This window comes from Anomaloglossus baeobatrachus, chromosome 3 (genome assembly GCF_048569485.1).
Source record: "Anomaloglossus baeobatrachus isolate aAnoBae1 chromosome 3, aAnoBae1.hap1, whole genome shotgun sequence".
NCBI lineage: Eukaryota > Metazoa > Chordata > Amphibia > Anura > Aromobatidae > Anomaloglossus > Anomaloglossus baeobatrachus.
In genome coordinates this window covers 640479647-640492753 of record NC_134355.1, presented here as the reverse complement: position 1 = coordinate 640492753, position 13107 = coordinate 640479647, and positions in this window count along the sequence as shown.

Sequence of the window (13107 nt, the reverse complement as noted above, 5' to 3'; positions counted from 1 at the left end):
GAGGAACACCGCCACCGCCAAGGCACCAGTTCCTCAGGGCCAGCGTCTGCGGGCAAAGTAGAGCTCCTCCGGTCCAGCTTGAAGCCGGGGAGCGGGTTACCGGTGGGGACCCATCGCTACCAACTTAGAAACATCAGGTGCAGGTCAGAGGGACATCACCTTCACCTACTGGGAGAGCAAGTGCAGCCATCCGTGGGAACCGTCTTTCCAGCCGTGTGGTTTACCGTAAAACTGTGTCAACGTTTCAGGCTGAGTGAGTACCACAGTGCCGCAAGGCACAGCGCTGCCCCCGCGTCCCTGCGCCCACCAGGCCCTGCATCTCCCATCTCATCACCGGGCCCCGGGATCACCAACACCTACCCACGGAGGGGCAACACAACACCTGGCTGCTCCGCATCACCATCCCCGGGATCCCCCTATTGAGCAGCGGTGGTGAAATCACCACAACCGTGGGTGGCGTCACGGACAATAAACAATCCCCACACCCAACAAACCCCTTTCACTCACGGGCGAGGAGTGCCGCTCGAGAACCCCCGGGATCCGGCCTACAGCTCGAGCCACCACTGAGCAGCAACCGCCGGACCCGAGCAGAAGGGGGTGAGCGTAGTGTGCTGACACCCTCCTCCTCGCCCGCGACAACTTGGCGTCACGAACAGGATCTTACCGCTCTGCCGTTTGGTAGAGGTGCGCCTTGTTACCGCCGGAGATATCCGGCAGAAAAATTTCAGAAGCCGCCATCTTTGGCGCGAAAAGTTCCCGCTCGAGCGTCTTCTCGAGTAGCAGAGGCGCGAAGGCCAGAACCCCGCCCCGAGAGAGGAGGGGCCGGAAAGAGCTAAGGGGGACGGAAACAAGATGTCTGCGCCCGACGGAGCCGCTGGAGGAGCGGTGGTCGCAGCCGCAGCGGCACCCGCGGATGGGAATGGGCCTGCCCAGGTCCCGGCCGTACCGGCGGGAGGTGCCGCGGCCCCCACGCTCGCTCAGGTCATGCCGTTCTCCTTGCCCTATGCGCCCGGAGCTGCCTGGCTACCGCAGTATGACGGGAAACCGGATGCCTTACAGGCCTTCCGGAAAAAGCTTAACCCGTTGCTAGAGCTGTACCCCCTGACTGATAAGCAACGTGCAGCGATAGTGCTAGGCCAGTTAACCGGTGCGGCTGAGCAGGAAGCGGAGACCTGGGCCGAGGGGGACCGGCTCTCTGTAGCCACCATCTTTGAGAAGCTACAGACTGCCTTCGAGACCCGGACTGAAGCTGAGCTGAGGATGCAGTTTTACCAGTGCCGGCAACGAGCTGGGGATAGCATTCGGGACTATGCTTTACGTCTGCAGACCGCCCTCCGCACGCTGAAGCGGGTGAATCCTATTAATGAGGCGGATAGCAACAAGATGTTAGTGGAGCAATTTGTGCAGGGGATGAGGTCCCCTGAGGATCGTAAATAACTCCGGCTGTGGGCCCTGGAACACCCTGATGTGGCCTTTGCTGTGTTAAAGGAGCGGGCCATTAAAGCACTACAGCCCCCAGCTGCAGAAGTTCTGGAACCCACCCCGTGGCCCGTCGAGACGGCTCCCGTTGTGGCGGCCTCTGCCATACCAACCTCTCCAATACCTACAGCCCCGAGCAGCACAGTGGAAGAACTGGCAGCCCAGGTCCGTCGCATGGACGGAGACCTCGCCAAGATTCTTGCTGCACTACAACCTCTGACCAGATCTCAGCCTCCAGCACAGATACAGCTTGCTGACAGTCCCGAGGATGTTCCCTGGATGCAGCGGAAAAGTGCTAACAACCCGCGGAGCAGACCTCCAATCTGCTACAAGTGCCGTAAGCCGGGTCATTACTTCCGACAGTGCCCGTTAAACGAGCAACCCCTGGGGCCCCGGGCCAATCCTCAGGAGTAGAACATCGTGGTCCCCCGGACTGGCGGGACCGATATATCGGGGCCCGCCCCTTCATCTCCGTGGCTGTGGACGGCATACCAGTGATGGCTCTCTTGGACACTGGATCACAGGTAACCACCATACCGTACACGTTGTACCAGCGGTATTGGGCAATAGACGAGCTGGCACCCCCAGATAATAGTATAACGCTAATTGCCGCTAATGGACTTCCATTGACCCAGGTGGGGTATAAACAAGTAGCTATGACAGTGGGGCAAGCTGAACTGCAACACCAGGGTATGATTGTGATCATGAATGAACCCAGTGATCATAACCCGAAAATAGTGCTGTGAACTAATGTGATGGAGCACTGCATGGCTGATGTGTTGACCCTGTTGCAACAGCTAGCCGCCACAGCGGCAGGGAGCCGGCAGAGGGCTGTGCAGCGTGAGATCCGAGCCCTGATGTACCGCCAGCATGTAAGCTCAACAGGAGGGGAGATTGGTGGAGTGAGAGTGATGGATGTTGCTCCATTGACTGTGCCCCCTAGGAGTGAGATGATGATTTGGTGTAGGGCAGCAGTAGGGCCTCAGGGGCGTGACTACCCTGCTATGATGGAGCCCATGCCCTCCGAGCACTGGCCCACTGTAATGGCCGCCAGAGGGGTGGTGGATGTACAGAAGGGGAGAGTGCCTGTGAGAGTGTTGAACTGTGGGGAGGAAGAAGTCAGGCTTCCCCGGTATGCCACTATTGCCAAGCTGCTCACCCTGGATCCCCACACCATCCACAAAGCCAGTCCCTCAGTCTCCTCACCTAACACCAGCACTTCCCCGCCTCAAGGGGTGGTAAAGGAGTGGCACCAACAGCTACACGTGGGTACTGACGATACTCCTACACATCACAAAGCAGGGGTGTACAGGGTGGTGCAGGAGTATGAACAGGTTTTCAGTAAACATCCACTAGACTTTGGGCGGATCAAAGGGGTCCAACACCACATCCCCACTGGCGAACACCCCCCTATCAAAGAGAGGTACAGGCCTATTCCCCCGGCGCATTACCAGTGTGCCAAAGACATGTTGAGGAATATGAAGGAGGCAGGGGTTATTCAGGACAGTTGTAGTCCCTGGGCCGCTCCGTTGGTACTGGTTAAAAAGAAGGATGGTACCATGCGGATGTGTGTGGACTACCGGAAGATTAATCAGATAACCCATAAAGATGCCTACCCACTGCCTCGTATTAAAGAGTCTTTGGCCGCACTGAGAACTGCAAATTACTTCTCTACCCTTGACCTCACCAGCGGATATTGGCAAGTGGCAGTAGCACCGGAGGACCGGGAGAAAACCGCCTTCACCACTCCGATGGGGCTCTGTGAATTCAATAGTATGCCGTTCGGGCTGTGCAACGCGCCAGGAACCTTCCAACGGCTGATGGAGTGCTGTCTGGGACACCTAAACTTCGAGACCGTCCTATTGTATTTGGATGATGTGATTGTTTACTCCCAGACGTATGAAGCCCATCTGGAGCACCTGGCCAAGGTGTTCGCGTCCCTTGCCAAATACGGGATGAAATTGAAGCCTTCTAAGTGTCACCTGCTGAAACCCAGGGTGCAATACCTGGGGCACGTGGTAAGTGCAGAGGGTGTCGCCCCCGACCCTGAGAAGATCACTGCCATCCAAGGCTGGCCGAGACCAACCACCGTGAGGGAAGTAAGGCAGTTTCTGGGCCTGGTGGGGTACTACCGGCGCTTTATCAAAGGGTATACGAAGATGGCTGCTCCCATGCAAGATCTCCTCGTGGGACAGACCAAAGGTGGTAGACCCCTAGGGACCCCACTGGTGTGGGAGGAAACGCATGAAGAATCCTTCTGCCAGCTGAAGGCGGCCTTGACTGGGGAAGAAGTCTTAGCATATCCTGATTATGGCTGCCCATTCATCCTTTATACTGACGCCAGCAATGTGGGACTGGGAGCAGTCCTGTCCCAGGTCCAGGATGGGAAGGAGAAAGTGATAGCCTATGCTAGCCGGAAGCTTAGGCCAACTGAAAGGAACCCCGAGAACTACAGCTCCTTCAAGCTCGAGCTCCTGGCGTTGGTGTGGGCTATCACCGAGCGGTTCCGCCACTACTTGGCTGCCGCAAAATTCACCGCTTTCACGGACAACAATCCGTTGACCCACCTGGACACAGCTAAGCTGGGCGCATTGGAGCAGCGGTGGTTGGCCGGCTAGCCAACTACGACTTCACCATCAAGTACCGAGCTGGTCGTGTCAACATTAACGCTGATGCACTCTCCCGAATGCCCCATTTGTCAGAAGAAGGGGGTGAGGATGATGACCTCGAGGAGATTGAGCTGCCTGCATTTCACCAGCCACCAACTGAGAAGGTACAAATATACCAACAACGGGTGGATCTGGACCCCCGACCCAGTCAGGAATGGCAAGAAGCTCAAAACCAGGCGCCGGTTGTCCGCCTCGTCAAGACTCTGGTGGAACAAGGTGCTGTAGGAATAGACCCCGCTGCTCCAGCTGAAGCCCAACGCTTGTGGAAGGAACGGAAACGGCTTTATCTGCATCAAGGGAAGCTGTACCGGGAGCTGATCAACCCAAAGACCCATGAGAAAATTTGCCAGTTGGTTATTCCCCAAGCTGATGTGGCTACTGTTCTACGGGCATACCATGATGGTGCCGGACACTTCGGGTGGAAGAAGCTGGAGATGCTGTTGAGAGAGCGGTTCTACTGGAGTGGGATGCGGGAGTCGGTAGAAGCCTGGTGCCGAGAGTGTGGTCCTTGCACGCTGAGAAGGAAGGACGAGACCAGCCAGAGGGCGCCCCTACACCCAATCATCACACATCAACCACTGGAGCTGGTCGCCCTAGACCATGTCAAGCTCACCCCCAGCAGAAGTGGGTATGCCTACGCGTTGACCATCGTAGACCACTATTCAAGATTCATGGTGGTTGTCCCTGTCAAGGACCTAACTGGACGAACTGCTGCTCGAGCGTTCCAAGCGTATTTCTGCCGTCCACATGGGTATCCAGAAAAAGTGCTTACTGACCAAGGCCCGGCTTTTGAAGCTGAGGTGTTCCATGAGTTCTGCCAGTTGTACGGCTGTAAGAAGATCCGGACCACCCCTTACCATGCCCAGACCAACGGCATGTGTGAGAAGATGAACCACTTGGTCCTGGGACTCCTCAAGACGTTACCGCTGGAAGAGCGGAACCTGTGGCCGGAGAAGCTACCCGACTTGGTCGATATGTACAATAATATCCCGTCAAGCTCGACAAAGTGCACCCCAGCATACCTGATGAGGGCTCGTCCCGGCCGTTTGCCGGTGGACCTAGAAATCGGGTTGGAGTCCCCAGAAGCACTCCCTTCGACAGCTGAATGGGAAACTCGGCGGAGAGCACAATACCGGCAGATCCAGGAGTATGTGGAGAAGAATCTAAGTCGAAGCCGAGAACAGCAGGAGCAGCGATTCAACCAGAAAGCGTCTGCGGGCCCTTTCCAGCCAGGAGATGTGGTGTTAAAACGGAAGAGGAAGACCCACAAGCTGGATGATCAATGGGAACCAATCCCATACGTCATACAACCCACAGGGTGGGAAGATGGGAAGGCCTACCAGATCAGTCGTGACCAAGGGGGCACTTTGGCCACAGTTTCCCGGGACCATCTGAAAAGGTGCCCACCAGCATTGAGGACAACGGCTGAAGTACCAGTTCCTCCACCAGCGGAGAAGGCAAAAGAGGTGATCCACACTGTGATGGGTGACTTCCCAGCAGACTGGCCTACACAGAACGGCGCGGTGATTCTTCCAGTGATACTGTTCCCACAACCCGTGGATGAAGAAGTGGTGGAAGCGGTCGACCGTGAGCCAGAACCATTGCCAGTGCCCAGGGATGAACCTGTATCCAGCTCCCCTATGCCTCCGCCTGCCCCACACGATAGAAGGGAGGAGGAACCGGTTGTTCCCTCTGCCCCATTGCATAGCCCCACTGACCCCGGGCCCCGGAGGTTCACCCGTCCCAACCTAGGTAGACCCCCACTTAGGTACAGGGAGACTGTCCTTTAAAGAAGGGGGGTCAGGAAGTCTGTGTGAAGTGTTGTTTGTTTGAAAGTTTACAGAAAATGATAAGAAAATGATTACCGAACAGTAACCTGATTGTCTGCTTGATTTGCAACCGGCCGGAGCCGGCACCGTTGTCCCTGTGGGGACCGTTTGAAAAGTTTGCATGAGGAACTGCTCATGGACAAGCCCGTGAACTTGCAGGGCAACCACAAACGTTAAGTGGCTTGTAAATAAGTTGTTTGCCGTTACCGTTTTCCGCAATGCCGCCTCCGGAGAGGCAGGTTGGAGGGAGGGCCCTCAGCGGAGCAGGCTGGGGCCCAGCCACCAAAGGAACCGGTGGCTACCCTCTGGAGGGGAAGGACAGATCCCGCTCGGGTACCGTGTGCTGGACTGTGGGTCAAGGGGTGCTGCCTGGGCTTTAGGGGCAGCATCAGGGCCAGGTTGCTTGGGTGGGAGAGAGCGGAAACCGTAACCGTAAACCGTTATGCAACGTTTAAGAAAAGTGCCTCCCGTTATGGGAAGATTCATTAAAAATATTTTACCATGTTATACCTTTTTATGCTTTACAGAAAATAAAACCGGTGTTGGACGGGCAGCCTGCGGACGGTCTGCATTTTGCTAAGGGGGAATGTGACGCCCTGGGCAAGCCAGGGGTCACAGGTCATCACACCACCACACCCTACATCCCAGTTAGGAACACCAAAGTTAACCAGAAATCCTTGTTGCCTTCCTCCAGAGGCTGATGTTCACACCAGGGGGTGGGCCAGGCGGTTGGCTCCGCCCACCGAGGAGGACACAGCTCTGGAGGCGGGAGAAACCAGTCAGTCCAGTGAGGGACATGAAGGAGTAAACAACAGAGTTTAGCCCAGGCAGGGCTTGAGTGAGGAGTAACAAGTAGAAGTGAAGGAAGTAAAGTGGTAAAGGAGGACAGCAAGAGTGGTGACAGGAAAGAAAGAGAGTGGAAAGCCTGAAGTGAGTCCAGCTGTGTGCAGGACAGGTCAGCAAGGTCAGCAACGACGGTGACTGTCCAGAGGGGTGACTGTTCGGGAGTTCCTGGAAGGACCGCAGACGGGTGGTGACCCGGCGGTCTGGAGCAGCGTGCAAAGGACAGTCAGCACCAGGGCAGGGGCCTCTCGGACCCCGGCAAGGCTAGGAGTCGCCATAATTTGCCGAATCCGTCAGTGAAGGGGACGTAGATCCCCCAACAACCAAGTCCCGATTGAAGGCAACAGTCCAACCATTAAGGAGGAACACCGCCACCGCCAAGGCACCAGTTCCTCAGGGCCAGCGTCTGCGGGCAAAGTAGAGCTCCTCCGGTCCAGCTTGAAGCCGGGGAGCGGGTTACCGGTGGGGACCCATCGCTACCAACTTAGAAACATCAGGTGCAGGTCAGAGGGACATCACCGTCACCTACTGGGAGAGCAAGTGTAGCCGTCCGTGGGAACCGTCTTTCCAGCCGTGTGGTTTACCGTAAAACTGTGTCAACGTTTCAGGCTGAGTGAGTACCACAGTGCCGCAAGGCACAGCGCTGCCCCCGCGTCCCTGCGCCCACCAGGCCCTGCATCTCCCATCTCATCACCGGGCCCCGGGATCACCAACCCCTACCCACGGAGGGGCAACACAACACCTGGCTGCTCCGCATCACCATCCCTGGAATCCCCCTATTGAACAGCGGTGGTGAAATCACCACAACCGTGGGTGGCGTCACGGACAATAAACAATCCCCACACCCAACAAACCCCTTTCACTCACGGACGAGGAGTGCCACTCGAGAACCCCCGGGATCCGGCCTACAGCTCGAGCCACCACTGAGCAGCAACCGCCGGACCCGAGCAGAAGGGGGTGAGCGTAGTGTGCTGACACCCTCCTCCTCGCCCGCGACAACTTGGCGTCACGAACAGGATCTTACCGCTCTGCCTGGGGTGCTGGTCCTCGCCATCAGAGACTCCGGTCGCTTCCCGGGCAGGTCAGAGGCTGGATCCGGTTGGTAATCTGTGGCCTTTCTCCTCCATGCACAACTCTGTACTATCCCCGGTCCTGGCCCATACAGGCCGGTAGCCTGGGCCTCTCATGGGTCGGACCTCTGTCCCATCTCCCAGGCTCTCTCTCTGCTGCTGTGCCGCGGCCAACCTAACTGGGGTTCTGTACCTCTCTTGTGCTCAGTCCCATGCTCTGGCGACTACAGTCTTTAAGTCCACGATTACAGGTACCGGGTCCCGTCTCTCTAGGTGTTACTGGCCCCAACTTGATTGTGATGTCTGTATGGTGTTACATCCAGACAGCTCTGCCCTGCCTCCCTGAGGGCCTGGCAGCAGCCCCCAGTGAGCTACACTCCGTGCGTCTGCTCTGTCTCGTGCCCAAGCTGTTCTCCCTGGCTAAAAGTGAAACTGCAATGTTCTCTACTCCTAACTGCCCATGCCCCCACCTTTGCAAGTTGTTATGGCAACCTGGGTCTGCTAGGAATTGGCTGAGTCACTTCCTGACTGTGTTTTTAAACATTGTTAACCCTTTTCTAGTGACTGCTTCTCCCTGCTGTATGGTGGTGTGAGATGTGTGTAGAAGTTACCAGATTAACATCTTCACCTGCCTGGGGAGGATATAATGATATACCTGTAGTGACCAGTCTCAAGGGCCCTACAGATTCCCGAGTCATGGGACATGACACTTCCATTGCTGCTCTCCTGTTTCTATGTGATACATGTTAAGAAGCAGCAGTAGCACTGGGGACGTTATATAGCAGTACTGAGCAGTGTTGCTGTAAATCCAGCACTAGAGTGAAACAAACACTAGAAATATGCAAATTTTTCATTCTGCCCAATCTTTCATGCTATTCCCTCTTTTATCTCCGTAGACTTAAATAGACAGCGGTAATGACACCTCAGCCTGTTGTTTTCGCCAAGATGGATTTTAACTGTTTTGTGAGATCAGAAGGCACTGGGAGGGGAAGATGTGGAGGAAAAAAAGCAGATTTCTCTGACAAGATATAATACAAAGTTTCTTATATTCTCTTGTATTAATGATCTAAGTTTATATGAAGTACATTGCACATTTAATAATTGTCAGTGCCATATAGGAAAGAATCCGGGAATTCTGCTTTAGGTTTTGAATCAAAGTTTTGCATTAATGGACGCGGCGGTACAATGCACCTGTATGGAGTTTCCCCTGGCGGTAAACAACCACCCACTGAGCAGGTAAACCGTCCGTCACATGTTTACAGCAGCAAATGTTCAGGTAGAGAATGCAGCCTTTTTCCAAGTATGTAATTTGCTGGCAGAATCCAAGCCCAGAGGAGACAGTGGCATAATTCATCATTCTATGTCAGCGTTACTGTCATAAAGGGCGGAAGTCTCGCCGCTGCCAGTTCGCCTTAGGTTCCCCACACTGAACAGGATATGTTCTGTACAAGATCTGAAGGCAGCATTATTAACCTGGATAAAAGCGGAGCTGGAACTCACCGGCCTCTGCTATAATAGCACATTGTACTGTGCACTGCTCGGGAAAAATTCACTGTTTGGAAATACAACATTCATGCCTTAGTCAGCCAAAAATATAATGATCCAGGTGAGTTTTCAGTATCTCTGCCTGCTGTCATTGAACAGAAACCTTTTATTGTTTAATTGCAAGGGATATAAATCTGTTCTGGTTATTTTCCCCTTAAAGGGAACCTGTCACAGGTTTTTTGCCCTATAAGCTGCGGCCACCACCCGTGACCTCTTATATACAACATTCTAACATGCTGTATATAAGAGCCCAGACCGCTGTGTACAACATAAAAATGACTCGCCCGCCCCAGGGCCTTAGGTGACTCAGTGTCGGGCCGGACTAGTCCGGGGTAGTCAGCGGTGGCGGGGCCCGACTCCGTGACCCTGGCGGAGTTAATTAATGTGGCGATATGGAAGATGGTAATAAAGTTTATATAAGATTCGTGACGCCACCTGTGTATTGCGGCTTTGGAGCCGCAGCTGCTGGACGGGGCCTCCGGAGCTGGTGTTATGGCAGCTGAGGTGTTTCTTGCTCCCCACAGGTGGAGGGGGTACCCCGGGGCAACCGTTTGTAAAGTCTATGGTGGATGTTGATGGGATGCAGGATAAAGCAGACGATACGGGGCTTTGCAGTTCAGATGTTTTTACTCACAGTTGGGTCCAATACTGCAGCTGACCGGTTACCCCGTGGTGTGCCAGGATTCACTGTTCAGGGCCTCCGCCGATCCCGAATAGTTCAAGGGTCAGTACCGGTGCATCCCTCAATGTGCCTTCCCTGGCCGTCTCACTAGCGCCGACCTTCACTAGACTGTCCTGCGCCTCCGCCACTGAGCCTGTCCAAAGGGTGGCTGACCTCAGTCTTTTTATTGCTCCCCCTTGCAGGTGATGGGTGGCAGGTTGTGGCCTTGGGTGCCTGAAGCAATCTCCCAAGCCTTCGGATTAACAATTGGTGTGTGCAGGTTTTGTCTGTGAATCGGTAGATGACCCCCTTCCTACTCAGGATGGGATACCACACCTCTGGCTGAGGTGCAGTACCTCTGTGGCAACAAAAACCTCAGGGGCGCCACAAAAACACTTTATAATACTCACGGAGAAGGTCTCTCCTGTGCACAACGGTTGGATGGCTGTCTCCGTTCTCCGGGACCGGCGCCTCCCCTTTCGGCCATCTTGGTCTTCCTTATTCTGAAGTCGCGGTGCATGACGCGTCTATGTCATACACATGGGCTGGCATTGAGGTCCTGCGCAGTTGCACTACAATACTTTGATCTGCCCTGAGCAGGGCAGATCAAATTGCGCCTGAACAGGACCTTAATGCCAGCGCGTGTGTATGACGTAGGACGCGTCATGCACAGCGGCTTCAGAATAAGGAAAACCAAGATGGCCGAAAGGGGAGGCGCCGGTCTCGGAGAACGGAGACAGCCATCCGACCGTTGTGCATCGGAGTGACCTTCTAGGTGAGTATTATATGCGGTATATAAGAGCCCACTGGTGGTGGCCGCAGCTTATAGTCACCAAATCTGGTGACTGGTTTCCTTTAAAGCAGAGGTGTGCAAAGTGTGGCCCGCATGCCACAACTGGTTCTTTGGCTGTTCCTGCTTCACATTTTGATTTCATAAGGATCTAAATCCCCAAATACCTGTGAATCCAATGGCAGAAAAGGGGGCTAAGTCCATCTTATTCCACCATTCATCCTGCACATCCAAGTCCCAGCACAACAGGTGCGATGAAAACACAGCCACAGTCCACAAGCGGCTCAGAGTGGAGCAATACATTGGGGAAATTCGGCAAGGTAAGTATCTCTATTTTATATCATACTGTGTGTGGGGACCTGTGGGGGAATCACACTGTATTGGGAGCTGTGTGGTCCAGAACTGTGGGGCATCATACTGCGTGGGATGCTGTGGGTTCCATCATAGTGTGTAGGGAGCTATGTGGTCTATCATACTATGTGGTGGGCTGTCGCCATTCGTCAAACTGTGTGGGGGCTGTGGGGACATCATACTGTGTGTGGGAAGTTTTGGGGACATCATACTGCATTGGCAGCTTTGTGGTCATTCATATTGTGTGGGAGCTGTGGTGCCTATCATACTATATGGAGGGGTTTTGTGGCAATCATACTGTACGTGGGGAGCTCTGGGGCATTATACTGTGTAGGATGCTGCTGTGGTGTTAACCATAGTGTGTTGGGAGCTATGGGGGTCCATCATACTATGTGGAGGGCTGTGGGGTTCATCAGACTGTGTGGGAACTGTGGGGACATCACACTGTGTGTGGAGAGTTTTGGGCAGGACTGTGGAGTCAGAGTCGGAGTCGTGGAGTCGGTATAAAATGGACCGACTCCAACTCCTAAAATCTAATATATAAAGCTGAATGTGTGTATGTGTGTGTGTATATATATATATATATATATATATATGTGTGTATATATATGTATGTGTGTGTGTGTGTGTCCGGGATTGGCATCTGCACCGTCGCAGCTACAGCCACAAAATTTTGCACACTCACACTTCTAGACCACAAGAGCGTCATAGGCTATGTTTTGAGGGGAAATTTTAACCCCGCTCTTTACAGTTATTCACCAAAAAACTTGCCTCCATTAAAGCGAATGGACCTGGGAGCCACAGTGCAGCCAGAACTTCAGAAGAATGCGCAGCCACGCCCTTATATGGAATGTTGGCGTGTCACAAGGGAAAGAGACAGACACAGACAGGGAAAGAGGCAGACACCTACAGGGTAAGAAACAGACATAGACAGAGACAGACAGACAAAGAGATAGAGAGAGAGACAGAGAGATAAATACAGGAGGGGGAAACAGACAGAGAATAGGAGAGAAACAGAGAGACAGTTACTATCCCGGGTGTTAATAGATTCTATTTATACATTCTATCCCGGGAATGTTAATACAGTCTATTTAGTTAACAACAGTTATTAACCCGGGCGAAGCCGGGTAGTACAGCTAGTGTATAATAAATTTGGTACAGTAGTGCAATGCAATATGTACTGAATATTTTTTCATAGGAATTTGGGAAAGATATGAAATGTCCTATAAATGGCTGTTTTATTCCTGATGTAAGGCTACATTCACTCACAGTGTTTTTGCTGCGTTTTTTGAGGATACATTTTTTTAAAAAAACGCATCACCTGAAAGGTTTTTGAGCTCATAAATAATGCTTTCAATAGCAAAAGCAGGTTAGAAAAACGCCACACAAACTGATATGCTAATTCTTTGTGAGGATCCGTTTTTTAACCAAAAAAAAAAAAATCCTCACAAAACGCTGTGTCAGAATGTCATATCTTGAAACTCATTGACTTTGCTGGGATGCCCAGAGTCACTGCATTTCACTGCAAAAAAACGGATACGCAAAACGCTGTGAGTGAATGTATGTAGCCTGAGGATCTAGGCTTTGTCTGAGCTGAGAAGTCTGTGCTGCACTTGAGCACCAGTGAAGCTCCTCCTCTACAGGCAAGGGTAAAAAGTAACCACACTCCGAAAGAAGGAAGGCCGCACTCATCTCAGAATTGCTAGAGTGAACAGGACACAAGATTAAGGTCATTACTTCTTAAAGCATATTTAAACTTTCAATAAACTGTGCATAAATCATAGTACAATATAGTCCAGTATACTGTATGTTCTCTGTATGCTTGGTGCTTGTTTGTTTTTTCTTTGAGCGCATGTACTTTTGGGAGGAT